This window comes from Ursus arctos, unplaced genomic scaffold (assembly GCF_023065955.2).
Source record: "Ursus arctos isolate Adak ecotype North America unplaced genomic scaffold, UrsArc2.0 scaffold_2, whole genome shotgun sequence".
Taxonomy (NCBI): Eukaryota; Metazoa; Chordata; class Mammalia; order Carnivora; family Ursidae; genus Ursus; species Ursus arctos.
The window spans coordinates 51,923,377-51,949,523 of NW_026622874.1; the positions used below are offsets into that span (position 1 = coordinate 51,923,377).

The 26,147-nt window shown below is 41.1% G+C and overlaps 1 protein-coding gene across 3 annotated transcripts in view; it reads right to left on the reverse strand.

Annotated features, from left to right (window-relative positions):
* Nucleotides 1-26,147, reverse strand: part of ESRRG (estrogen related receptor gamma) — a 605,699-nt gene that overhangs the window by 523,061 nt on the left and 56,491 nt on the right. Inside the window, exon 1 of one of the 3 annotated variants that reach the window (XM_057315053.1) lies at nt 25,643-25,969. The exons of the other annotated variants lie outside the window; for them this stretch is intronic. The gene's annotated coding sequence lies outside the window, so the exon portion shown is untranslated. Of the gene's footprint in view, nt 1-25,642; nt 25,970-26,147 lie in introns of those variants that run through there. 3 annotated transcript variants of the gene reach the window in all.

Genomic DNA, 26,147 nt, shown 5'->3' on the forward strand with positions numbered 1-26,147 from the left:
AACCCCATTCAAGGGAATTTAGTAAGCGAGACGTCAAAGAACCTTATTAGAAGGCAATCCTACCTATGTGCTCCTCTGACCTGGACCCTGAGGGTCATCTACAGTGACATGCCAGGATATGTGAGCCAGGGTGGTGGGAAAGAACTTCTGGCAACACAACTTAATAAATGGACTTTTTGGCCCAGGGAAGTTGCTGATGTAGTAAAACCAGATGTGGTCCAACAAAAATTAGGTTACACATGAGAAAGATCTTGATAAAATATAGCCCTTCCCCAGCAGAACCACATTATTGTCTATTAGATGGGACAGACCAGATAACCTGTGCAACTTTATCATCTGAGGTCATAGGTCATTTGGGGACAACTCAAGTTTGAAACACAGATGGGGGTCAGACATTCCGCACGTGAATGATCCCTCATCTGGAGGTTGCTGGCAGGAAAATCAAGTATCTCCTTCTGCTTGATAGAAACTCACAGGGAGGGGCACCTGGGTGGCACAGTCGTTAAGCGTCTGCCTTCGGCTCAGGGCGTGATCCCAGCGTTCCGGGATCGAGCCCCACATCAGGCTCTTCCACTGGGAGCCTGTTTCTTCCTCTCCCACTCCCCCTGCTTGTGTTCCCTCTCTCACTGGCTGTCTCTATGTCAAATAAATAAATAAAAAATTTTTAAAAAAAGAAAAAGAAAGAAAGAAAGAAACAAACAAACAAACAAACTCACAGGGAAGGTGATGATTGTGGATCAGTTGAAGAAACGGCAACCTCCAAAACCCAACACTCTCAGAATAGCCTTATGGTTGGGAAAGCAGGATCTTTAGGGCAAAAGGAGGAGAAACAGAGATGTAGATCTGGTAGTCACATCTCCTCTGCTCAGTTATCGTCTGTTCTTTCCTCAACATGCTTGTTTATAAATGGTCACAACAAATGGGACCCCCACCAAAGTAAATCAGTCACTAAGCCAATAATCAGGAAATTCGGGGATAGTCATGGCCTAACTCACTGTGTCACTAGAACTTGAGTGCCTGCATCCACTATTAAAAGACCTTTCTAGGGCTCCAAAAGATAAAAATAGTACTGTTTCAAATGACTGCTCTGGTCAAGGAACATTGCTTTGGCCATCAGGTTATAAGGAGCCAGGTGTGGGGAAGAATCATGAACAGAACAGACTCCAAGGTAGAAAGAGACTTTTTTTTAAGGCGTGCATATAGGCTGACAAAGGGGGAAAGACGAACTTATGGAAGGAAGGTTTTTTCCTCCTTATTTCACACCCAGGATCTAAGACGTATGCAATGAGCTGAAGTCAGCAGTGGCAGGTTCTCAGGTGGCTCTGAGACGGGAGAGAAAGGCATGGATGATGGGAGGCGGGGGAGTAGGTAAGATTGGGTCATTTGACAATTCTTGGCTTGAACCAAGGGGGTTTCCCCTTCAGATATTATCCTGAAGAAAGCTCCAGGCAACCTGAGGCTGATTCTTTACTTGTCACTTCTCAAAGGTGAATCAGTTCATGCTTACAATGGCTGACTCTGTGCTACCGTTCAAGTTCACATGCACCTTCTAATTATAAGGAACAGGCTTCATGGGCTTCTCCAGGCAAAAGCTGAGAGGAAGCCAACATTATTTTTGCTGTTACTGCAACATCCAGATAATTTTCCATCTGTTAGAGCCTCAAATTAAAAGGGCAGTGATTAGGAGTGAGCGCATGCCCACTGGCATGGGCCATCATTTACTTATGTTTCTGAGACAGTCACTGTGCCATTTTCTGGATTGAGTTGACAGAGAAAAGAGCCACCTGGGCGACGACTTGACCTGAGAGATAAGAGAGCCAGGTCATGTACTGACGACGCTTTTAAACAGCTAAGTGGCATTCTACAAGAACAACTTAACCCATCTGGAGTCCTGTTTCCCATTTACAAAATACTCAAAAGTTCTGTGGAAAAAACAAAGGCTAGAGTATGGAAAGCATTTTGAATAAAGTTCCCTGTTAGAACCGTTTCAAGGTGTACAGGAAGATGTACTTCCTGTACCCATAAGAATACATAAAAATGTAAAACGGAAATATACTTTGGATTTTGAGACCAAATTTTAAAAACTATAGGGAAAGAGTTTATGCCACATTTGAAGAAGTGTCACAGGATGAATTGGGGTGATTCAAAACAGATCGAACTTCGGACCTCGTAAGAAAGTAATTGCACATATCCAAAGACACTGGGGCAACCGTGAAACAGACTCTGGGACAAGTTTCATAGTGACTGAATGCATCACCATCAAGGGACCCTCCATCTGTAAATTATTCCAAATGATTTCCTTGTTACAAGGGGAGTACTAACCATATATTACATACATGTTACAATGTTACTGTCTCACTCACACCTTTCTAAAATGATCTAAGAAAGATCTCTGTGTTCAGAACCAGGTACTTAAGAACATCTCTGACAAAATATCCAAGAGTCCTTCAAACAAACTGTAAGTTCCCCTTGACTTGATGGAACGTTTCCAGACTCCCTAAGGGATAACTGGTAGTCAATGACCAAATAAGCCCTTGGAGAAAAGGACAGTTGGTTATGGGGGTGGGACAAAAGAAGGACCATAACCTCATAGACTGAGAGTTAATTACAGCAGGGCATTCCTTAAATGGTTTCTCAGAGGCACTTTAGGGCAGTTGGTTAAGGAATCCCATGTCTTCCAGCCAGAATCCATGGACTTATCACCCTTAAGCACTAAGAGGGCTCTTGCATATTATGGGACTTTTGATGAAAATAGACAGGCTACCCAGAGTTGAACATGGAGAACAAGAGATCCTTTTCTTTCACCTTCCTTCCTTCATTCTTCCTGAATCAGAGCAAAACTACGTCTTAAAGCAATTGCCAAAAAAAAAAAAAAAAAAAACCAACAACCCTTAAAATGCTGTAGAAAAATTGTGCGATCCTTGTTCTAGTCATTAGACCTCCGCAGAATTATTCAAGAATATTAAAGCAGAACTTTTATATGTGTTCCTGAACTTACTTCTTTTGTTCCAAACGATTTGAGTGATGTGATAAATAAATTAATGGTCTTGTTCCTAAAATATGGTGATTGGTTTTGCCCTGTTTTGTTTTTCACTCTGACAGTATAGAAGAGTGTTTTAGTGTTCTTCTGAGAGCTACCAAAGGGCTGGCTACAGTCATGGTTATTATCACCAGAGATTGGTGCAACATGGTAAGGAGGGGTTGGCACATTTTTCCAGGAGTAAGGGCATTTGGAAACTCCATGGAGGGTCCCCACGGCACAAAGGCTCTTGTGTCCAGTACTGCTTTACAAGAAAGGCTCAGCCGATTTCTCGGCAGCTGTGAAGTTGTCAGCCGTGGCATTCTTTACAAAGCTGGGTGGCTGCTCACTGCTGACATGTTCAGTTTTGAGCTCTGGAAAAAAAAAAAAAAAACCCTCACTGGAATGTTGAGCTAGGCAAAGATAGCAGATGCCCAAAATGAAAAAGCCCATCATACATCAGGTGCTTAGGAACCTTCTGGAAACTATTGAAAAAACATGAGTATTTTTCTACTAAGGTTGCACTTAGCCATTTCAGGTGCTTTTCATCCAAATCCCTCAACTTTCCCCTCCTGAACCTTGACAGCCAGACTAGAGACGATCCAATAGGCTATCGATCATATTCTCTTCTAAAGGTCACACTGGGAGAAGCATAAATGCCAGACAAACCACACACTTCTCTAAGGAAGATGCACATTTCATTTGCTTTCCTATTTAATCTCCTACAGGCTTTCAGCAAGACATGCAAATATCTTGGAAATGACCATGTTAGGTTTGATCCCACACTTGTGATCATTTTCTAAGGTGTTCTCAGACTGGAGCTCAAATGAAAGGACAAAATGCATGTGGCAATCCGCCTAGACTCCCATCTAAGCAAAGACAACTCGACAGCAAGTTTTGGTATCTTCTAATGGAAGAAAAACAGTCTCCCTCTGAGAGCACTGCAACACCGGTTCCTAGGACTAGATCTTGCCACAACAGTGTCTATTTAGGTAGTAATGACCCGAACAAAACTAAATGTATGGCTACTGTGGTTATTATAAGGGTGCCTGGCAATAAAATACTATGCCTTAGCAAATAAAGAGACATAGGAGGTGAAGAAAGGTTAGAGAAAAAAACAGATGAGAAATCAATGTCAAAAGAGGTCACTTTATGAGCTTCAAAGGGAGCTACAGTCATTGATTATAATATCACTGAAACAACACAGGCCCTGTGAGATCTGAAATTACATTTCCAGTCTGAATTTATAGAACTCACTGCAGACTCTGGTTGGGATTGTAGCACATTAATGGCAGCCTACCAAGTAAGCATGATTTAGATGGGCGCAGGCAGGGGTGAATCCAGTTTTTCCTGGGTTTGTATAACTAGGTGTATGATCAAGAAAGGCCTGGAAGAGGTTTCCTCTGTAATTTCAGAGACATTGCTGGTAATAGCTGGGGGCCAGAATTACCTTTCAAAAACACAGATTGGATTATGGCACTCCCTTGCTTACAAACCACAGATAGCCCCCTTTTCTTCATGCAGGATAAGGGGCAGAATCCTGAGATGATATGCAAGTCCACTCTCATAAGACCACCACGGTCTCTGACTTCATCTGGTACTCCAACCACACCCAAACTCTCTCCGTTTTCCAAAGCCAACACATGCTTCCCTATATCTAAGACTTTATACAATTGTTTTCTGACTGAAATGCCCTCTCTATCCTGGTAAATTATTTCTATTCTCTTTTCCCATTTCTTCACCATGGCAGATCCTGGGCTCACCCAAACCCATTTCCTTTCCTTTCTGGGTACACAATTACACGACCTTTTTCATATTGCCTTGCTGTCAAATAGTTTTACATGCCTGAACTATGGCCAGTGGTATGTGGGTAGAAATGATGTATGTATGACACCACTGGTCCCTAAATCCTCCCCTGGGATTCTCTCTGACATCTCCCTTCCAGTGCTTCAGACTCTGAGGCCCTTGGGGATGGCCCTGGGTCCCTGAATAACAATGTGAGCACCCTACTCACCCCACCCTCCAATCCAAGTCAGATGCAGCATAAATGAGAAATAATTAAAGACACCAAGATGTTTAGGATATTTGTTTCAGCGGGTAGTCTACTTTGATTAATGCACCCTACCAGATATTATTAATTGTATTTTATCTCTTATTATTGTGGTTATTTTTATGGGTCACCGTGTGTTGGTTTTCGGAAGAAGTTTAGATATAAATGGAAACTCATGTTTATTGAAGGAAAGAAAAGCTGAACTTACACCTAAACAAAAAACAAAACAATGCAAAACTTTTTTCCATATCTGAGCTGACTAGCTGAGATGCTTAGAACATGGTGCCACTGAAATTGTGTTCATGGGTTACATCCTACTGGATGTAGTCATCTCATAGAGAAGAAGGCCTTCCTGGAGAGCCAGGCTGCTTCCCTTTTGCTGGGCTGCTGTTTCTCAGATGCATGCCACTAATCAGATAGGGCACTGCTTAAAGGACCATGAGGGAAGAAAATGATAGAAGCACGTTGTCAGTAATGGTGGCCAATCCTTTGGACAAAATAAAAATAGAACGACTAGACAACAAAACCCAAAACTCATGGAGAACTTTTAAAACAAAACAGGAGACAAAATTTCCTCATAAATCCCAGATCAGTTGATTGGGCAAACTACCAAGAGTCACAAATCCTACGTGGAATCAGCATCTGGATGGGAGGAAGAAGGAAATAATGGAGTGGCATCTCATGGACCCAAGAACAGGAGAACCAAAAAACAGCCTACAATACTCACTGGAAAGTTCAGTGGGCCCATCTGAAACAATAGCTATAACTGGGAGAGGTTTTGTCCTTTTTAACACCTAAGGGCAAGGGGCCCATCCATGTTAGCTAGAACTGAAAGAAACAGAACAGTTTAGTTGCTACGAACTATCAAGCCATCAGGGTTCCCTTCCGGAGTAGCTCCCCCTAATGAAAAGTTTCTGAAAGTGCCGTCAATGCTGAGCAGTACAGAATAAAAGATCTGAAAGAAACAGAAGGTTTAGATCAAAGTGGCAATGAGGAAAGCTGCCAGAAAGAATCTACCATATTTTTGTATACTATACTACAGACACACACACACACACACACACACACACACACACACACACACAAAGGGAAAGCTCTGTTTCCTGAACCTATACCTCATTCTAAAAGGTCAGGAAAATTAATTTCACATAAATATGAACAACAGAAAAGTATCAAGGTCAAATCCTATACAAAGTTATTATAATTACAAAAAAGAATAAGAACAGAAAAACATCCCTAGAGACCACAAAAGCATGCTGGAAAGATATTCTCATAAAACAAATCAAAACTATACCCTGTCATTTCAAAAGAAGTTTAAAGACATTAAGAAACGATATAAAATATAGAAGAACACCATGATCACATGAGAAGAATTTATGAATATGGTGACAGGACTCAGAAAAGAATTAGAAATAAAAGGAAAAAATATAACTTCATAAATGCCAACTAAACTAGGAACTAGGAACAAACAAACACAACGGGTAATTCTGAATAAATATAAAAGATAAAAAGGAGGGAAGGGAAAAAATAAAAAAGAAATGAAAGAGATAAAAAGGTTTGAAAAACAGACAAATAGTAAAGATAAGCAAAGAAATCGAGCATATGGATAAAAAGAGATTCTGAAAAAGAAATCAAAGCAAGGGAATATAATGAATACTAATGACTATAATTCAAAAAAATTTCCTGAAATTTTAAAAAAAGCTTGAAATGACATTGAATAATTATACCATGTACCTGACAATAGTGACCCCCCAAAACCAATAATGATGCATGTGCTAATAAAATCCTTTGGGTACATGACTTACAGTGTAAAGAAAATTAAATTATCATCACATTTTTCTAAAGCGATGCTTTAGGCCAGAAGAAAATTAAGTTGCCTATTTGATATCCTAGAAGAAAGAAAATAATTTTATAACCAGCAAAACTGACTTGCAAGTATAAAGGGTTCAAACAAACTCTTCTGGATATAGGCCAGAACTAAAAGAGTATTGCTCCCATTGTTCTTTCTAAAGAACATACTAGAGAATGAGTTTCAGGCAATCAAAACAATTAGAGAGACCATCAACATAAAGACTGGTGGTGAATATTAAAATATATAGTTGCCTGTGGAATTAAGATTAAAAGTATGCTAAGAGGTAGAGAAGCAGAGTATCTAATGGCAATATGTTCTGACGAGTTAGATACAGCACAGCTATTTTTTTTTTTTAAATGATTTTTTATTATATTATGTTAGTCACCATACAGTACATCCCCGGTTTCCGATGTAAGGCTTGATGATTCATTAGTTGTGTATAACACCCAGTGCACCATGCAATACGTGCCCTCCTTACTACCCATCACCGGTCTATCCCATTCCCCCACCCCCCTCCCCTCTGAAGTCCTCAGTTTGTTTCTCATAGTCCATAGTCTCTCATGTTTCATTCCCCCTTCTGATTACCCCCCCTTTCTTTATCCCTTTCTTCCCCTACCGATCATCCTAGTTCTTATGTTCCATAGATGAGAGAAATCATATGATAGTTGTCTTTCTCTGCTTGACTTATTTCACTAAGCATTATCTCCTCCAGTGCTGTCCATGTTGTAGCAAATGTTGAGAACTCGTTCTTTCTGATAGCTGAGTAATATTCCATTGTATATATGGACCACAACTTCTTAATCCAGTCATCTGTTGAAGGGCATCTCGGCTCCTTCCACAATTTAGCTATTGTGGACATTGCTGCTATGAACATTGGGGTGCATGTGGCCCTTCTCTTCACTACGTCTGTATCTTTGGGGTAAACACCCAGTAGTGCAATGGCTGGATCATAGGGTAGCTCAATTTTTAACTTTTTAAGGGACCTCCACACGGTTTTCCAGAGTGGCTGTACCAACTTGCATTCCCACCAACAATGTAGGAGGGATCCCCTTTCTCCACATCCTCTCCAACAATTGTTGTTTCTTGCCTTGTCTATTTTTGCCATTCTAACTGGCGTAAGGTGGTATCTCAGTGTGGTTTTGATTTGAATTTCCTTGATGGCTAATGATTTTGAACATTTTTTCATGTGTCTGTTAGCCATTTGTATGTCTTCATTGGAAAAGTGTCTGTTCATATCTTCTGCCCATTTTTTGATTTGTTTATTTGTTTCTCGTGTATTGAGTTTGAGAAGTTCTTTGTAGATCTTGGATACCAGTCTTTTATCTGTAGTGTCATTTGCAAATATCTTCTCCCATTCCGTGGGAGCACAGCTATTTTTAAAATGAGGGAAGGATTGGGGGGTGGGACTATATGCAAAAAAAGTTTTAATGTTTAATGTTTTCAATAACTGCATTGGTAGTAGTATAAGTATGGCACTCCTGAGACTAGTGTGTGCCTAACATGGTATAAAACAAGTGGGTAACAATGGGCTATTTTAATTCTATTATCCCCCGTGTCCTTGTCAATCAAGATTCTTGGGAAAGGAAGAATATATAAATGTAATGCAGAAGAGATTTATATAAACTCTATAATCTCAAATTTGAATTGCAGTATTCATATGAACTCGTAAGTTCATAAAACATTTAATAAAATAAACTCAAAAATATAGGTATATCTACAAATATACATAGATAGGGAGGGAGGTAGATAGATGGATAGGTAGATAGATCAATGAGCACCCAGAAGCAATGAGCATCCCTAGCACCCAGATTGCAGTCTTGGAATAACATTTCTTACCTAAAGAAATGAGGGCTTCCAGGAAAAATAGCTGATTCCACATCTAGGACAGGAAATGTATAAGATGATTCTGGAACTTCCTGTATTATCAGACGGCAGGGAAGTTATCAAAGGCTTTGAAGGCAATGACAAAAGGACTCAAGATCCAACTTGAAGAGGTCCTCACTGGCTAAAGTGGGACAATATGACCTTCAATAAGGATTACCTTGCCAGCCACCACCTATAGGCTTGCCAAAGGAATCAAACCTGAGGGTAATCCAGTCTCTGGATCCAGCTGCCCATTTGCAGTAAATGCAGGGGACAGGGAAATGTGTTAAAGTGCGCTGAGTATGTAGTCAGTAAAACTCAGGCTCAGGGAAAGTCTACAGGTCAAACGGCCCAGGTTCCTCAATAAACTGTAAGGAGATAAAAGGGATTAAGGAGGCACTTAAAAGTAAAAGAGATTTACAAGGCATAGCTGGTTTTTTTAAACGGGCAAAACGACACTGTAGCATTTGGGGATGCACACTGGGTGATGGGTGTATTTCTAAAAATATATGAAATGATTATTATAATAGGATGATGATTACTTATGGGGGGGTACAAAAGGCTGTGACTGGGTGAGGCTTATGGGCAGCAAAATTCTAGCTTTTGTCCAGGCTAGCACACAATACATACACAATTTTCCTATACAAACACACACACATATATAACATTTTAGACAATATATAAACAATATATAAAATGCAATAATCAGGATCTTTGTTTGATTTATATAGTTTTTCTATTTGTGTTTTATTTACAATAAAATTTTTTTTTTAGAAAACTGCATTTCTCACTGCCATTCAATCTCCTACTGAGAAGGCATCACAAAACACATGGTTGAAGTAGGAAAGAATCCTAGCAAACGATGATTGAGGTCATACTATGAAGGTCAAAAAAAATCTTTGCAGAGTTATATTGAATTTGGAAGCTAACGTAGATCCACTTAAAGGTTTTTATGAGTCCAGTGAGTGCCCCTCTCCCCTGAACTTCTTAATGTCTCCATCATTTACTTGATTTTCATATTTGTATAATTAAGCTGAGACTGCTGAAGGAAGATGATGCAAGATAAACCGTGACAATAACACTGTGGTCTTACGTGGGTGAAGGCGGATGCCCGAGCGCCCTTATCATGGTGGAGCTACCCTAAGCCCGTTTACTGGAATCTAAGAGAAACCTGCTCATTGTGTTTCATACATTAAATTGAGCTCCTCCAGAGGGTCTGCTTCCCCAGGTATCTAAATTACTCTCTTTCTCAGGGAATATGCCAAGACTCATGAGAAAAGGGTCCACTTTGAGTTATAAAATCAAAACTAGATTGAACACCAGAGACAGACAGACAGACAGACACAATGCCTGAACAGCCAAACAAATTTACAGGTGTTTTCCTGAGACTGTAGAAAAGACATTCCTTAGAAATGATTCTTTTGTACCCACTATTCTACTTTAAAATATACCAAACTTCCACAGATAGACTATCATATTTAGTATGCTAAATATTTTTAGTGACCATAAAGAATAATCTTAGAGATTTTGTGGATTGGTTCTTTTTTCCCCCAAAAGGTCTTAAGTTCTTCTACTCCAAATTATCCATCCAGGGGGATTTTCAGGAGGTAATAATGTGTAAAATTCTCCTCATTCAAGACCAAGACAAAAATGAAGCTTTTAAAATTGCCAGTGTCACAGTTAGGATAAAATGGCCTGCCAATCACCATAGCATAATTCAGCCCCATATTACAAAAACACCACTTCTCAGGTCTTTCGGAAATAGGTGAAACCTTAAATCACAAATAAAGAACAAAATCTAACAACAAGAAAGAGAAAATACAAAGCAAAGTAGCTACGTGCATGTAAATAAGTACCAAATTTAACAGACACGAGTAAAACAAACCTCTCAAGAGCCATCTTTCCCAGGACTGCTTTCATGCTTCTAATTCAGAGGAAGTAAATGGGCTCATCCCACCCTTAAATATGGAATAAAAAGATAGTTGTGCTGGACCGCAGAAGAGGTAAGCCCAAATTCACAGAGGTTTTATTAAAAACAGGAAAAGGTCAGTCCTCCTTCCCCCAAAGGAATGTCCAGAGCTTGTCGGAATTATTACTCCAAGATAGTTTCTTTATTAAATTCTCTGTGCAGAAATAGAAAGACAAGGCCAGGGAGAACTAGAAAGACACAGGAAGTCTTACTTTAGTCTAGCCACAAACTAAATGTAATGCAAGATACAAGGAATCAGCATCTTCTTCACTGAATCTACACACCAGATATATTTTAAAGCCTAGAGTAAATCCTTAATGAACTAAGAAATGATGTCATGAAATAATCCTTACTCTCTCGCCAAAATAACTTAGAAGTGGTAGGCCAGGTGTAACAGGTCCCCGCTCACTGCTAACCAAGGACGGGGAACAGCCATCTACTTTTTAACCTGTTTTGTTCTAGTTAAAATCAAGTGTTAGTTAATGAATGCGTTTGAGCGAATTTATAGATCGAGGGCAGCCCAGCCCTGCCTTGTTTAGCAAACATTTTTCAACATGAGCAGTCACGGGGAAATCTCAAGCCCAAGTTAAGTGCCACCTTAAAACGGATTCCCGAGACACCCCTGGCGTGTGAATTAATTCTATTTGTATTAATATTTGGAATGTCACGCAGGATGCCGCTGCTGGTTTTGCGTGACGCTCTGGCACTCTCTCCCCAGCATTTTTGTCATTAAAATGACCATGTTTTCAAAGCTGTGGCGTACTGTGTGAGAGACTTTACAAGCCTGAAAAAGGATGAAGTGCTGAAAAGTTCTCCCCTGGTCTCTGCCTATTAAACATCGTAGCTTCTCAACAGCAGGCTACGTTCTGGTGTCAAAGAACGGGGCACTGTATCCCATTTCAGTGCAGTGAGGGTTTGAATAATCCTGTCTCTTTACATTTCATATCACACCACTTACAGAAAAGTCAACATTATCAGCTGCTCCAAAACCATGCCCACCCCTCAGGTCCCGCAACACAAAAATACTCCTTGCAAGTTGGTAAAAAATAAAAGCAACCCCTGGCAGAGAAAAATCTGTCCTCAAGAGCTCCGGTCAAAGGGGAATGGCAGAGATGGCAGTCTTTCTCTTCGGATACCTGCAAACCAGCGCTGCTGTTTTTGTGGTAACGGGGACAACGAGGCCGGTTTGGATCAGCAAGAACGGGGTAAAGACAAATACCTCTTTTCGGTCTCTAGTTTCAAATGTTTCCTAACATCAAACCCCTTTGATGGCTTAGAAATGAAAACATCACCTGATTTGGGTTGTATTTCGTTCCCCTCCAAGCTTCTGGTGGAGATGTCAGTTAAACTAATGTGGTTACAGAGATGAGGAAGAACAGTCAGGACAAGGCTTGTGCTCCTTCTTCAACCCTCAGCCACTCAAAAAGGAACTGAGTACATACTGATGTGACCAGCTCTTCTCTCCCTCAGCCGAGATCCAACAGCAGGATCCGTTCTGGGAGAATATCTGATGTGGGCTTTGGGGTTTTACATATTGTTACCCCTCCTCTCCTCCTCCTCCTTTAATGGGTTCTAGAAAAAGCACCGGACACTGCCGTTTCAGCAGACAGGGAAAAGAGGGTTGATATGCTTTCCATAGTTATTTTTATATTTAATCCAAGAGCAAGAAAGGCCTAAGCAACCCAGCTGACTCTAAAAAGCATTTTAGGAAGTTGGCAACTGAACAAGCCACGTCCTGCTATCTCCCACTGTGAAGTAACTGTATCCGGGGTATAGATATGTTCGTCAAGGATATCAATAGCACAGATAATTAAGTTAGTGCAGCAAACTATCCCCACGCTTTGAAGTGTGGATACAGTTGGTGTGCTAACCTTTCCCTCACCTGATAGGCTAAGCCTACAATCTCCTCACACATGTTAACAATCTTGCGACCTTTGGTCCATCTTCATTATCACATTATTTAGGTTCCCCAACCATGTGGGGCCTACCATAAAAAGGACTGCTTATAAACTGGGAGAGTGAGTTCACGGGCTCAGAGACAGACTTGTCCAGGATGAGAAGAACCTGCAAGTAGAGAGCCTAGAATTCTCTAGAAGTAGCTATACTGCAGCAGGAGGGAAAGAGCATTGTAGAGTGGGAAAGGCTGTAGGCCAACCCAATCCTCCTCCAATTCTGAAGTGTATGAGAGTCACATGAGGTGTTTCTAAAAATACGAGTTACTGGATCCCACTCTCTAGAGACTCTTGTTCAGACCATTGCGCGAGAGGCACGGAAATCTGCATTTTAATGAGTACAGAGGTGATTCTAAGTTTGTAGTCCCTGGGCTACATTTTGTACAAAGCTAAGGTCAGAGTCAATTCTCCTAAGACTCCGGGAGCATATCCAGTCGTATTACCCCAGAAACCAGCAAACCTTTTACCCATTAAATTTTGGGCTTTGCATATTTAACATCATTTAATCTTGTGTGTCTATATATTTAAGATTTGCTTCATTTTACAGTCATGGAAACTGAGCAATGTTAAGCAATTTGATCCAAGGTCACAAGTTAATAAGTGGCAAAGCCAGGCACAGAACCCAAATCTGCTGCTACCAAATGGAACCAAATGTTAAAGGGAGAGCCTCCTATCCCTGGAAAACTCTAGGAAAGAGACTCAGAGGACAACCAGCTGAGAAGGTAAGGGCAGCAGGTGTGAGGGAGAAGTCTCAAAGGAGCTACAGTCTCTCCTGATGTGGATGCAATTCACCTGCATTTTTCCTCCACAGAAGACAAGAGTGAAGGGGAGCAGGAGCTCAAGAAAGGGCTAAAGCTGGGGCACCTGGGTGGCTCAGTCCTTAAGCGTCTGCCTTCAGCTCAGGGCGTGGTCCCGGGGTCCTGGGATCGAGCCCCGCATCTGGCTCCTCCGCTGAGAGCCTGCTTCTTCCTCTCCCACAGCCCCTGCTTGTGTTCCCTCTCTCCCTGGCTGTCTCTCTCTCTGTCAAATAAATAAATAAAAGAAGAAAGAAAGAAAGAAAGAAAGAAAGAAAGAAAGAAAGAAAGAAAGAAAGAAAGGAAGAAAGAAAGAAAGAAAAGAAAGAAAGGGCTAAAACTAACCTGTGCAAAATATCAGAAGTCCCCCAAAGCAGGAGCATTCTTTCGGAGCATTTTACTGGAACTTGATGAACAAAATAACCTATATGAGTTGCTTGTAGGAATCAGCCTTTAGACACAGAGAAGCCTGCTATGCAAAAAATGAACAATGACTATCCTTTGAAGCAGAAGATGAAGAATATGTGAATTGGGCCTCTTTCTAGACCACTCTGTACCCCAATCATGCCAGTCTCTATAGAGACCCCCGCAAACTTGAATATATCCTGTGTTCATTTCAGGTTTTCAATGAGGAAGAGAAAGAGGCAAAAAGGTGAAGACGACATGACACAAAAGAAAACAAGAACCCGAGGGCCATCTTTCCTCAACACCACTACTACTAGGCTTAGGGATTCTCCAGCTCCTTGACGGAAAGACCTTTTACAGTAAGAAAAAGGCAGATGTGTTTCAACTGCTACAGGAAGATAAATAGCCTAAGATATCCATTAGTGCCCCATAAATCCTGCTGCTCAGAATGCTGATATATTTCTAGTGATTTGTGATGTTTTCCTTTCCAGGTTTTGATGGCAACTGAGGTTTAGTACAATAGACCAGTTTGGCAAAGGTAAGATGAGTCAGCTATGACAGAGGTAACTCTCTGGACTCAAAACCCTCAGTAGGTGTGAAAGAAGCAAACCTCGCTAACTTCCCAATTCCTACAAGAAACCCCCTCTGGGAATATGACCTTCACTGTAGCATTTCCAGGGAAAATTCTATTGCTCAGTGTGTTCTTGGAGAATCTCCCACGAGGCTTGCTTAGAGAAATTTTACCTATTTTTCTTTCAAACATGAGGTTTGGTGGATTAAATCCATCTGATGGTAAAAAAAAAAAAAAATAAAGACATTTATTTGAGAGAGAGTGGGAGAGAGAGAGAGACAGCATGAGTGGAAGGGGCAGAGGAAGAAGGAGAAGGAACCTCAAACCAACTCCACGCTGAGCACAAAGCCTTACACGGGGCTCAATCCAGGACCCTGAGATCATGACCTGAGCCGAAATCAGGAATGGTACACTTAACTGACTGTGCCACCCTGGCTCCCCTCGATGGTAAAATGTTAAAGGGAGAGTCTCCTATCCCTTGAAAACTCTAGGAAAGAGACTCAGAGGACAACCAGCTGAGAAGGTAAGGGCAGCAGGTGTATTTCCAAGGCTGAGCTGTCATTTACACATCACCTAAAGACCAGTTCCGTCAAGAATAACTAGTAGACAGGGAAACAGACAGGCATGGGACCCAGTGCAAAACTGGCAAGCAGTGAGTTATAAAACCTTTTTCTTTTTTGCCCTCCAGAAGCAAATACAAACCTGCTTTATGATGGCAATCCTAGTTTCCCAGAGAAGCACTTTTGCAATAATAGCACCGTAGAGTAAAAGCTTGAGCAACCAGGGGCATCTAGAAAACTAAAGCCTTCCTCTTTCCAAATATATTGTTGTCAGTGCTGCCAATGCTCTGTTCCTTACACTTCCTGCCAGGGGCTCACCTTATTCCTACAGACTCAAGTATTAAAGTGTCTGGGTACTGAAGGGCACAGACAGGGTAGCTCTTCAATAGAGTTTCTTTGAGGATTAACTGAATCACTGTAAGGACAGACACTCTGGACAGCGTCTGGTACATAGTAAGCACTATATGAGTCGTAGCTATTAATATTGTTGGAATTGTGATTGTTATTTATAGCTCAATTAGTCATATCACATCTAGTACATTCCAAATACTTTTTTTAAGCAAATATGTGACGTGTTTGCCTTTGCCAACTTGACTCTATATCCCATGAGGGAAACTTCTAACTTTAAAAGTCAACCATTTAAAAAATCTGAAAAGAGTTGAACTACCTACTTTCTCCTTTACCTTTAAAATTTGGAAGAATCTAGAACAAGGCTTCTCAACACTGTTGACATTTTAGGTTGGATAATTGTTGTACGGGGGCTGCCCTATGCATTGTATGTTCAGCCACATCCCTGGTCTCTACTCAATAGATGCCAAAAGTACCTTTTTTCCCAGTTGTAAGAATCAAAAATGTCCTCAAACATTGCCAAATGTCCTTGGTGGGGGTGGGGGTGGGGGCGAAACTGTCCTTAGCTGAGAACCACTGGCTTAGCATTTTGAAAGAGATGAGTGAACTACAGACACGAGTTCTCCAAAATATGCTTTGAACGTAAGATGGTGTGCCGACGCGAGGATTTCACTTATGCCACAAAGAGCATTTTACTAGCAGTGGAGTGCAGCCCAAAGCCTGACAGGGCCAGTGAGATGCTAAGCACTAACGAGCTATGGTGAGCAAAAGAGTCCAAACTTCTTCACATACGCAAACTCCACATTTAATTTTCTGCAAGATTACCCACAATAATTACAAAGTTTCTATAATACTGCCTCAAAAGCTTGGAACTATGAGATCCATAAGAATTGATCTTTTATCTTTTACCTTTGCTGTGTACTGTCTCTGTGTAACATAGCAAATGAATGTAGGCAATACTTTCCCCTAATTTCTAGGAGTATTAAAAGTGAAACTTTACTAAAATTAAAATGATTATTAAATAATCCAATGGAGAGAAATACAGAGTAAACCTCCGGCGTACAAACAACACTGAGGTCAACCAAGACCGACTTTGATTTTAAGCAGGCATCTTTTAACTGAACGTATTTGTCGTCTCTATGATGACTAATCGTTTGACATTCTAAAAGTAATGTTGAAATATTAGCTGGTAGTTGCTTCTGGTTAATGATGGTTTGAGGGCTAAAAGCTGACATCTATATGACACTGGTCTGTTCGCTCGGCCAGTCACGTAGAGTACTTTTGAAGCATTAGCGATAGCTTGAATGGACTTCTACCGGGAATCTATGGTCAAATGCTGACTAATGCCAGATCAACTTGAAGATTTCGCAGCCATTATCAAATACATAATTTCTCTGTCCTGGTCTTAGAATTAAGCCCAGCCAAGAAATTCACCTTACTACTCAGAGCTGTATTAGGATCTTATTTAACTGGTGTTAATAAAATAGAGCTCACATGAGAAAGAGCACACATTAACTTCACCTTCTACTATCCGTGTGACATAAGGTTTCATTCCAAAGGGGAAAAAAAACGACACTTGTATTTTAATTAAGTATCAGATCAACACCTTTTTATCGTAAGGGTATTAATAGCTTTGAGGAGGGAATGTTGCACCATCTACCCTCATAATCACTTAGCCATCCCTTCACTTTTGAGATGATGTTACGGACAAGCATGACTCTTCTCTGACATAGTAAAGTGGGTGGGACTGCAGGTAAACATGGGAACAAAGCTTCCATGTACAAGGTCATTTCTCTCTTACTTAGAGCTGCCTCAACTCCATCTTCTGAGAGGCCAAGAGTGTATTTCCACTCTCTTGCCCGACCTAAGAAAGACAGGAAAGCCTGAGGACGGGGTAGAGGGAGGTATTCTGCATCGTGCATGCGCCTTCAAGGGGGTACTTCCCCTTTCCCTCACTTTTCAGTGCAGGACAAAATCAGAATCTTTGCACCATCGTTAGCCCTAGATACCACACTCAACACAAAACAAGACATCGCAAGTATTTCTTCTAACATTCTCAGGGTGTTTTTCCCCTTCGTAATTTTCTTCACATTCATCTTTAGTCCTATCCTGCACTGGCCCTCTAACAAGACTGGAATCTCTAAGAGGTAGAATCAATCCAGACCTGGAGGTCAGAGAAGGCCCAATTTCTTGTGTTTGGCTCCCTTTCTAGCGAACTGTTACTCTGAACAAGCCACTTATTCTTGCTAAGTTAACTCAGCTGTAAAAAAAGGAGATGATAATTTGTGACTTCATAAACTTTCACTACACAAATATCATGTATTAGTAGAAGAAGTACTTAAATTTGAAGAAAGAGTGGAAGGGAGTCATTTTGGATGTGATTTCAGTGAACATGGTAAGAAAAAATTTATTCATCAACAAGCACAATTATTCTCAGGCTTCTTCAGTCAAAACTGGTCATATGGTTCCATGACCTTCTAAGGAAAAGATGGAAAGGCAACACATTTTCTCCTTTCAATCCTTCCTCTCCACTTCCATTGTTGTAATACTTAAAAAGGGTCATTGCACAGATTTTTTGTTTGTTTGTTTGTTTGCCCCAAGAAGGACCCTGGGGTCTTTGCCTCATGGCCTAATCTTAGGGATTTTGATTACATTGATTTAAGAAGGTGGCCTGGCTTGGCATCAACCTTGGAAATTTCAAGCATTTCCCATTCTCCTTTTTCCTTAGACTGCATCTCATTGCTCACAGAACCGTTTGGTACCTCCCTCTTTTCCTGGTCCCCTGTACTCACCCAAACCCACATCCTCAAAGCAAACATGCGGAGTGGGAAGTACCTCTCAGAAGGGAGCTCCATCTGCTCTACAAACAGAGTGCCAGTCGGACATAATGTGGGAGCAGCAGGCTACTGTCTGGGGAAGACACCGGAGCGTCTGGTAGACCCCAGGAGGCTAAGGCACAAGAAAGCACAGGATTCTCTCCAGTACACAGCCTGGAACCTAGGGGGCAGAAATGTTGTAAACCATAGCCCTCACACCAGTCCTTCAAGATCAGATGATGGTATTCCAGACTGGAAGGCAACAGCACAACCTGCATGAAAGGGTCATCCTCTGAGTCCATTTCCCAGACAGGCCCTCATTATGTACACCAATGTGACCCTCCTCTATCATGTGTCCCCAAGTTCTTAGAACTCAATTATGCGATAACCATACCAATTAGAAGAGGTCATCACAGGAAAGAGAAAATCTTTTTCTGGAGGCTCAAAACCAGAGAATGGTTTTCACATCTGCTAGAAGTTGCTATGATTTTATGGAGATCATTGAATCTCTGCATAACGCAGTTTCTTCATCTGCAAAATTGGGAAGAAAATGTGATTTATTTAACTCATAAGATTTTCTTTTTGAAAATCAATTCACTAACAGAAGTAAAAACTACTTTTAAATAAAAAGCATTAAACATTACTAAACACCTAGTCTCCTACATGTAGATTAATCTAACTTATGCCTATAGTTGCAAAAGCACAACATGACTTTAGAAAATCTTCAGTGTTACTATCTGAAAAAGCAAAAAGATGGTTCTAACATGATTTGTCCCTCTGTCAATGAACCCATAAATCTTTCTTTCCACATGTCTATCTGTATCTTTGTGTAAATCTTTGTGTCTCCAAAGGTAGCATGATGAAGCAGAAGAGTCCGCTGGATTTAAAGGTACGATATCATAAGGTAAATCCCAAAACCATTATTTTCAGTTTCATTCTTAGAAAAAATGTCTAGAATCAGGATGATGATCCTAGACCATCTACTTCCAGGATTGCTTCAGTTAAATGAGAGGCGTCTAATTATGCCTCTGCCTCATTCTCTCTGTCTCTGTCTCTATCTCATCTTCCTCCTCCTCATTATCCATGATCCTTTCCCACCTCTGTCTCTCATCTTTTCCTGTCCATAAGATAGAACTGTTATATTTCTAGATTTTCTGATTAGTAACTAAATTAAGTCGCTTTTTACGATCATCTTCTCTGTTTCTGGTCTGAGTCTTTTTTTTTCTTTTCTTTTTTCTTTTTTAAAGATTTTATTTATTTATTTATTTATTTGACAGAGACAGCCAGCGAGACAGGGAATACAAGCAGGGGGAGTGGGAGAGGAAGAAGCAGGCTCATAGTGGAGGAGCCTGATGTGGGGCTCGATCCCAGAACGGCGGGATCACGCCCTGAGCCGAAGGCAGACGCTTAACGACTGTGCCACCCAGGTGCCCCTCTGGTCTGAGTCTTTTGAATGTGCTAGAGTAAATCCATTTCATGATTTCTCTTTCATTCCAGAAAATACACCTTTCCCACCACCTCTGCAAATTGTCTCCAACTTAATGAGGGAATGTGGGAAAGATGCATAGGAAAGATTACACATTTGAGGCTTGGCTCTGTCACTCATGAGCCGGGTAAGTTCTGTCCCCTCTTGGAGGTTCAATTTTCTCATTTGTAAGATGGGGGTAACACTATCTCATAAGAGTAATGGGGGAATTAGATCAATTAAGATCCCATATAAAACACATGGCATAATGCCTGGTTAAATGGTGAGTGCACAATAAAGAGCAGCTTTTATTATGTTAAAACTAAAAAGTCGGTTTTATGCATTAATGACACCATGGATAACATTAATAATGGCAATTTGGGGAGAGAATCTTAAGATAGGAGACTACCCATGAAATAGCCTGGAGACAGAAACCTCTAAAAACTGCTAGTACTGAGCACGTACTATGTGCCAGACATTTTTCCTAGTACTTTACCCATTTAATCCCCATAACAATCATATGAAGTGGGTACCATTATTGTTCCAATTAAAGATGAGGGGATAGAGATTTATAAAAGTGGTTCACTCACTTCCATAAATCATCACAGCTAGTGAGTGGTTGGTCCAAATTTCAAACCCATGGAGTCTAGTTCCAGAGCTGTGATGTAAAGCATCTTTCAAAATCACGTTCCTCCAGGAAAGACAGTATCTTCTAGGCCAACCGGGATGTTGCCAGTAATTTGTTACCAAGAATAAAGTACCAAAGGCTGCCGGTTATTTTCTTTTTCATTGAAATGAGCATAGTTGCACTCAGAATGGCATGGCTCTTGCCCACCACCATTCTGATCTCCTCTCTAGCACAGGAAAGAAAGCAGCACAATTCAGGCCAAAGCCTTGGAAGCTGCTCAGACCCTGGCTCATCCATGGTATGTGCACATCACCCACCAACATCAGCTTCTTTGGCACCATGACCATCACCATTATTGTCACTACCATCCTATCATGACTAATGGATCAGTCTACGCCAAGCATGTGGTAATTCTTCACATTCGTTTCCTGTATGTGTTGCAACAGAAGAAAATGTTGAAAACCACTGAGCTACACCACTCCAGGTGCATATGTAAAAACCCCTTCTCATGATTCTACCATCCATGACTCCACCACTGACCTTGGAAAGGGAAGAGGAATGGCAATAATGTTTACTGATATCTGTCTCGTGTCAAGCATTGGACAAGGTTATATCCATGTGTAATCTTACTGAATCCTCAATACAACCTAAAATATAAATGTGATAGTTACTTTAATCTCAGTTTTACAATGAAAGAAACCACTGCTTGGAATGGTTAAGTGTCTTTACCGAAGATCACAGCATCTCTAAATTATCGCTTCAGAATTAGAACCAGACCTATATTACTCTTTGGAGAAATCCTTTAGCATAGACTCACCATTTCCTAAGCTAGATTTTTTTCCCCACTGTGATATAAGCTCTCTCTTTTGTAGTCTGTACACCAGAAGGCAGGAGCCCTCCAAAAAGCACAAGCTTGGGCATCAGAAACCCCAAGTCCTAGCCCTGTTTTCACAACTCATATGTTGCATGACTTTGAGTAAACTGCCCATTAAAATGAATAGTTTCCAGCTCTAACTTCTATACTCTATGATGTCCCTAGAAATAGATAGCAGATGCCTATTGCCACTTATATGATATCAATTCTGATCACAGGCTTTTTCTCTGCCCTTGGAAGAGAAGAGTACAGAGAAAGGCCCACTGCATGAGTGAGCTTGTTGACCAGACCATCAGACACGGGTGGTGAAGGAGAAGGTTGGCTGGGAAGTGTGAGAAAGTCATCCACCTTGCAGCTGTCCCTGCCTGAACAGTACCATGGATAAACAAGAGTCCCTCTCTAGAGATCTCTGTTGGCACCTTGTCTTCATTCCTTTCGGGAAAAAAAATTTCATATCCTTGTGAAGAATGTATTGCCTTCTACATGCAACTGCCAAAAACCCAACTGTAGGCAAAAATCCATCTGACAAAATCCCTTAACTGCTTTGATTCAGTTCTTAAAGGAGATTAGTTGTTGGAAGGTCACAGAGAAGCCATCCTACTGCACATGGCAGCTCGGGGTTTCAAAGCCTTCCGTACTGAGGGAATCTCCGTGCTTGATGTCCCTTCTCTCCATGCCGTTTAATCAATGAATCAACAAATAGTTACGGAGCAAGGCTTCCCTGGGGTCTGCAGGTCACCTCAGATGTGCCTCTCCAGCTCAATAGCAGGAGAAAGAAAAACAGAGTTCTCTGACTCCTCTTAGACTTTCCATTTATAAAATCAGAGCTAGCATGAAAAGACCATGGGTCTCCTGTTCCTCTTTTTTCTCTTCCTTGAACCTTTATGGTTCACAAAGAAAAAGAAAATGCTATATAGCTGAGATAATATATAAGAACTAGAAGAAAGGAAGGGAGGGAGGGAGAGAGGGAGGGAGGGAGGGAGGGAGGGAGGAAAGACAGAAGGAGGAAAGGGAGAATCAGGCCTTTAGGTTTCATGAAGGTCAAAGGACACAGTGACCATGTCTACAGTCCTCTCAAGCAATGTCTCTTTAGTAACATGTAACCTCCATGTTTACTAGCCTGTTAATTATTACTACTCTTTAGTACATATGATTATCTACTGCTAGTTTTAAGCTTTTAGGATTGATGCAATTATGAATCTCTTATACCTTGAAGTGTCCTTCTGCTCTCAACTCTAGCAATAGGATCACAGACAAAATGTGCATGTCGCCTCAACACCCAAAGCATCAGAAATCCTAAATTAAAAAAAATAATTTCCTACCTAATTTGCAAATAAATGAAAAAAATACAGTAATAAGAGACTACGTGTGGCTTTAAGTAAACATTGTATAAAACACGGCACGATGCTACAAACTGAATCGCCATGTCCTAAGTGAGGACAAGTTACTGCAGCATACAACTGTAGAAAAAGGCCAACTTATGATGTGAATGCTGTCTTTCTCTGGTTCAACACTACTAGCAGGATTCTACTTAAGCATAAGTTTCCTCAGTTAAAAAAAACAATGGAACCGGCAACAGTTTATTGGACACTTGCTATATGCCAGACATGGTATGAAATACTTCCTATGCATTAGCTCCTTTAACCCTTTCCTTCACGCATGGGTGTGCACTATTTTCTTCAATCTACAGAAGAGCAGGTGGAAGCTCAAAGACATGAAGAAACTTTGCCCCAAATCATAAGCATAGTGGGCTCCGGAGAAAAGACTGCAACCTATGCCTGACTCCAAAGATTTTGCTCCTAACTACCCTGCAGCTGACCCTTTATTCCTATCCTTCAACTTGGAGAATCAAGGCCAGGGAAAGTAAAAACAACGCAGTTTTAATCATAATTTACCCAAAACCCTACTTTGGAGTCTCCACATCTGCTTTGAAATTGCTCTCTTTTCCCTCAACATGAACTACTAGAGTCTTCTCTTTCATTTATTTTTCATAAGCAAAGCTGGTGTTAGAACAGTAAGCCATGAGGTCACAGCTAACCATGACATTCTGAAGCATGTTTCAGTCTAAGCATGTAGTGAGGCACTCCAACATCTTAAAAAGCTTGATTTTTTAAAAAGCTTAAATATAAACACTACATTAACACTTGCAGGTTTAAAGAAACCCCCAGTTGACTAGATAAAACTCTTTAGGGTATATAGAGGGCTGATGTTCTTACTTCCTACTGAGATTCTAAATTATAAGCCAATGCTTTCTCACGTGCTGATTAGGTCCGTGGAAGGGGAGGCAGTAACAGAAAAATCAACACCTGAAATTCCATTACTCCCTATGACATCTATACACATACAATTACACATCTATTCAGAAGCATCTGTGTGTTAAAAGGAGGTAAAGTATAAACACAGCATTATCTTTTGTTCCGAGATGATGCGATTATATATACCATCTGCATGTGGCAGGAGGTGTGGCTCAAGAGACCAGTTCAGGTCTGTTTCACCTTGAGACACAACACACCTAGCGAAAGTCGTTCGCTTCAAGTGCCTGTGGGTGTCCATGGGTCTCCGACACGGTGACTGAGCCCCTTCGTTCCTGCACACCAGGGACCCACTAGGTCCGCCCTCTGAATCTGGCTTCTAAGGGCCCCCTTCCTCCCCCAACTTTTACAGCTAGAGTTTTTTCTCTCATTTCCTTTTTAATAAGCATAGCTGATATCAGTACACCAAACCGACCATAAGGTTAACACTTCACACGGGTACAAGTTGCTAATATTTCTTGGTTGGAGGCAAATTTATGAACATAATAATTTTCACATACAGAACCCATCTCTACCAGAGAAATGCAAATGGAACTGTAAAACTCGGTCCTTGTAGACCTCAGCCAAGGTGTGCCTGGGTGAGAACCCTGAAGTTGGGCACAGCGCTGCTCCCAGTATCTGCGTGTGCTCATTACCATACTGCAGAAGTTGCTTCTAGAGCAAATAACAGTTTTCAGAGAGATCGAGGTTACAAAATAATCCAGAGACTTAGGAAGGGAGAGAAAAGATAACGGTATCACAGTAAAGCTAAGGAACAAAGTGACCTATTCCTCTTCAGTCAAAGCCTGAGGACTTCTAGTCCACAATCAGTATGACCTTCCACGAAGGAAGCCCTGAAATACACAGATGTCCTTTTTGTTTCTAAAATGAAGGTACTTACCGGTGAAAATCCGTAAGTCACCACACTGTGCACAGGATTACACCGGCCGCCCTTCTCCATGGAAGCAGAGAGTGGGACGTGGCAAGTTTGTGAAGACATCTACTTGGGTTGACTGGAAAGAGGTGTGTGGGGGTGGGGGGCAGTGGGGAGAAAAGAAAGACTTTCCCTTTAAAACTGAACAGAAGCAGATACCACATCACATGACCTTTTACCGTAATTTCTATTAAAATCATTTCATGTCTGGTTGCCTCTGCTCTCCTGGCTCATTTGTATTGTTTACAACAAGTCATTGCACTGGCAGTTAGTGGTGGCTGAATCCATGGTTACCCGTTTTTACATTCACTAGTTAAATGGCATGCAGCTCTGCTGTGGGTTTCAGGGAGCAAGCTCTTAAGAAACCACAATCCAGCTATCAATCAGACTAATCTGAGAGAAATTAATCTTATAAACATAAGTATTGGCGCATATTAAAAATTGATAGCAAGGGGGCACGGGCTTTTATTGGTTGGAGTTACAAAAGTGGACAAGCCGAGATCTGACTTAGAGTCTCAGAGTATTCAGTCTGTGGTCCACATCTGACAGCCATTCATGTGGTGCATCTAAAAACCTTTCAAGGGTAATACGACCACCCTTTAAAACAAATCCAGCACCCCTCAAAATTCTGTGAGCCTTTATTCTATGCGAATGTTCTCAGGATCTACAGAGTGCCTAAATACAGATTTAACCAGACTGCAATCCCCGCAAAGTAACTTAAACACATACGTACAAGACAGTAAAACACCAAACAGACAGCACTGGGTAGGATTCAATTAAGACAAAACCTCTGTGGAATGCTCTTTACGAGTAAATTAAAACTGCAAACTAATATGTTTTATTGAGAGCAAGAACGGTACAAATTCATTCTATTGTCTGTGAATTTATGTGGTTAATTCTTTAAAAACAGTCCCCAAAGCAAACTTGTTTCTCAAGATGGACATGACCAACAATTATAATTGCTAATAATAATTTAGAAGTTTTATAGTTTAATGCCCACAATAATTGTCCCACAAGTCACATCTGAATGCTAAATGAGAACAGCAAATAGTTAAAGCTAACATATTACAACCCCATCTACTGCAAAGTCACTGTATCAGAAGCTAGAATTGATTTGTTTCCTCAGAACGAATTGAAAATGAATGTAACATAACGTCGGAAAAATCCCTCCTGCACTGCTAATCGGATATTGTATAATGGTTGATTGCAGCTTTGCCCTGTGCTATTGCTGCCTAAATCATACATACTTACACGTTCTGGGTTCTTCCAAGAGTTTGGTGCAGTTTCAAGGACAAATGTCTTAAGGAAGCCTCTCTACTGTGCAGCAGGGAGCCTAGCTCGGATCTGATGACAAGAGCACAGTGCTAAATCTGACAACAGAGAAGGAAACTTCCTGCGCGAAGAAGAGATCTTGGAAAGTCTCAGGGTTAAAAAGGCTGCTTTAACTGTGCTGGTTGATTTGCTCCCTGGTTGTGTATACACAGTAGCAGCTGATCTGTGTTTGCAGCCCTGCAGAAAGGAACCTTTACTGAAAACCAATGGCATCACATTTCAGCGGAGCTGGTGCCAAGTGCTGGAGAGCAGAGCAACCTTTGACAACTTCACACAATTCAACCCAGCCGACTTACCACAGGTCAGGGAGGACTGTGGAAAGTGTGTCCCCCCACTGGGTTTCATCTCCGGCATGTTAGTGCAGTTCCTGGGAAACCAAACACTGTTACCAACTGGACTCCGGCAACAGTGTAAGGTATTCTCT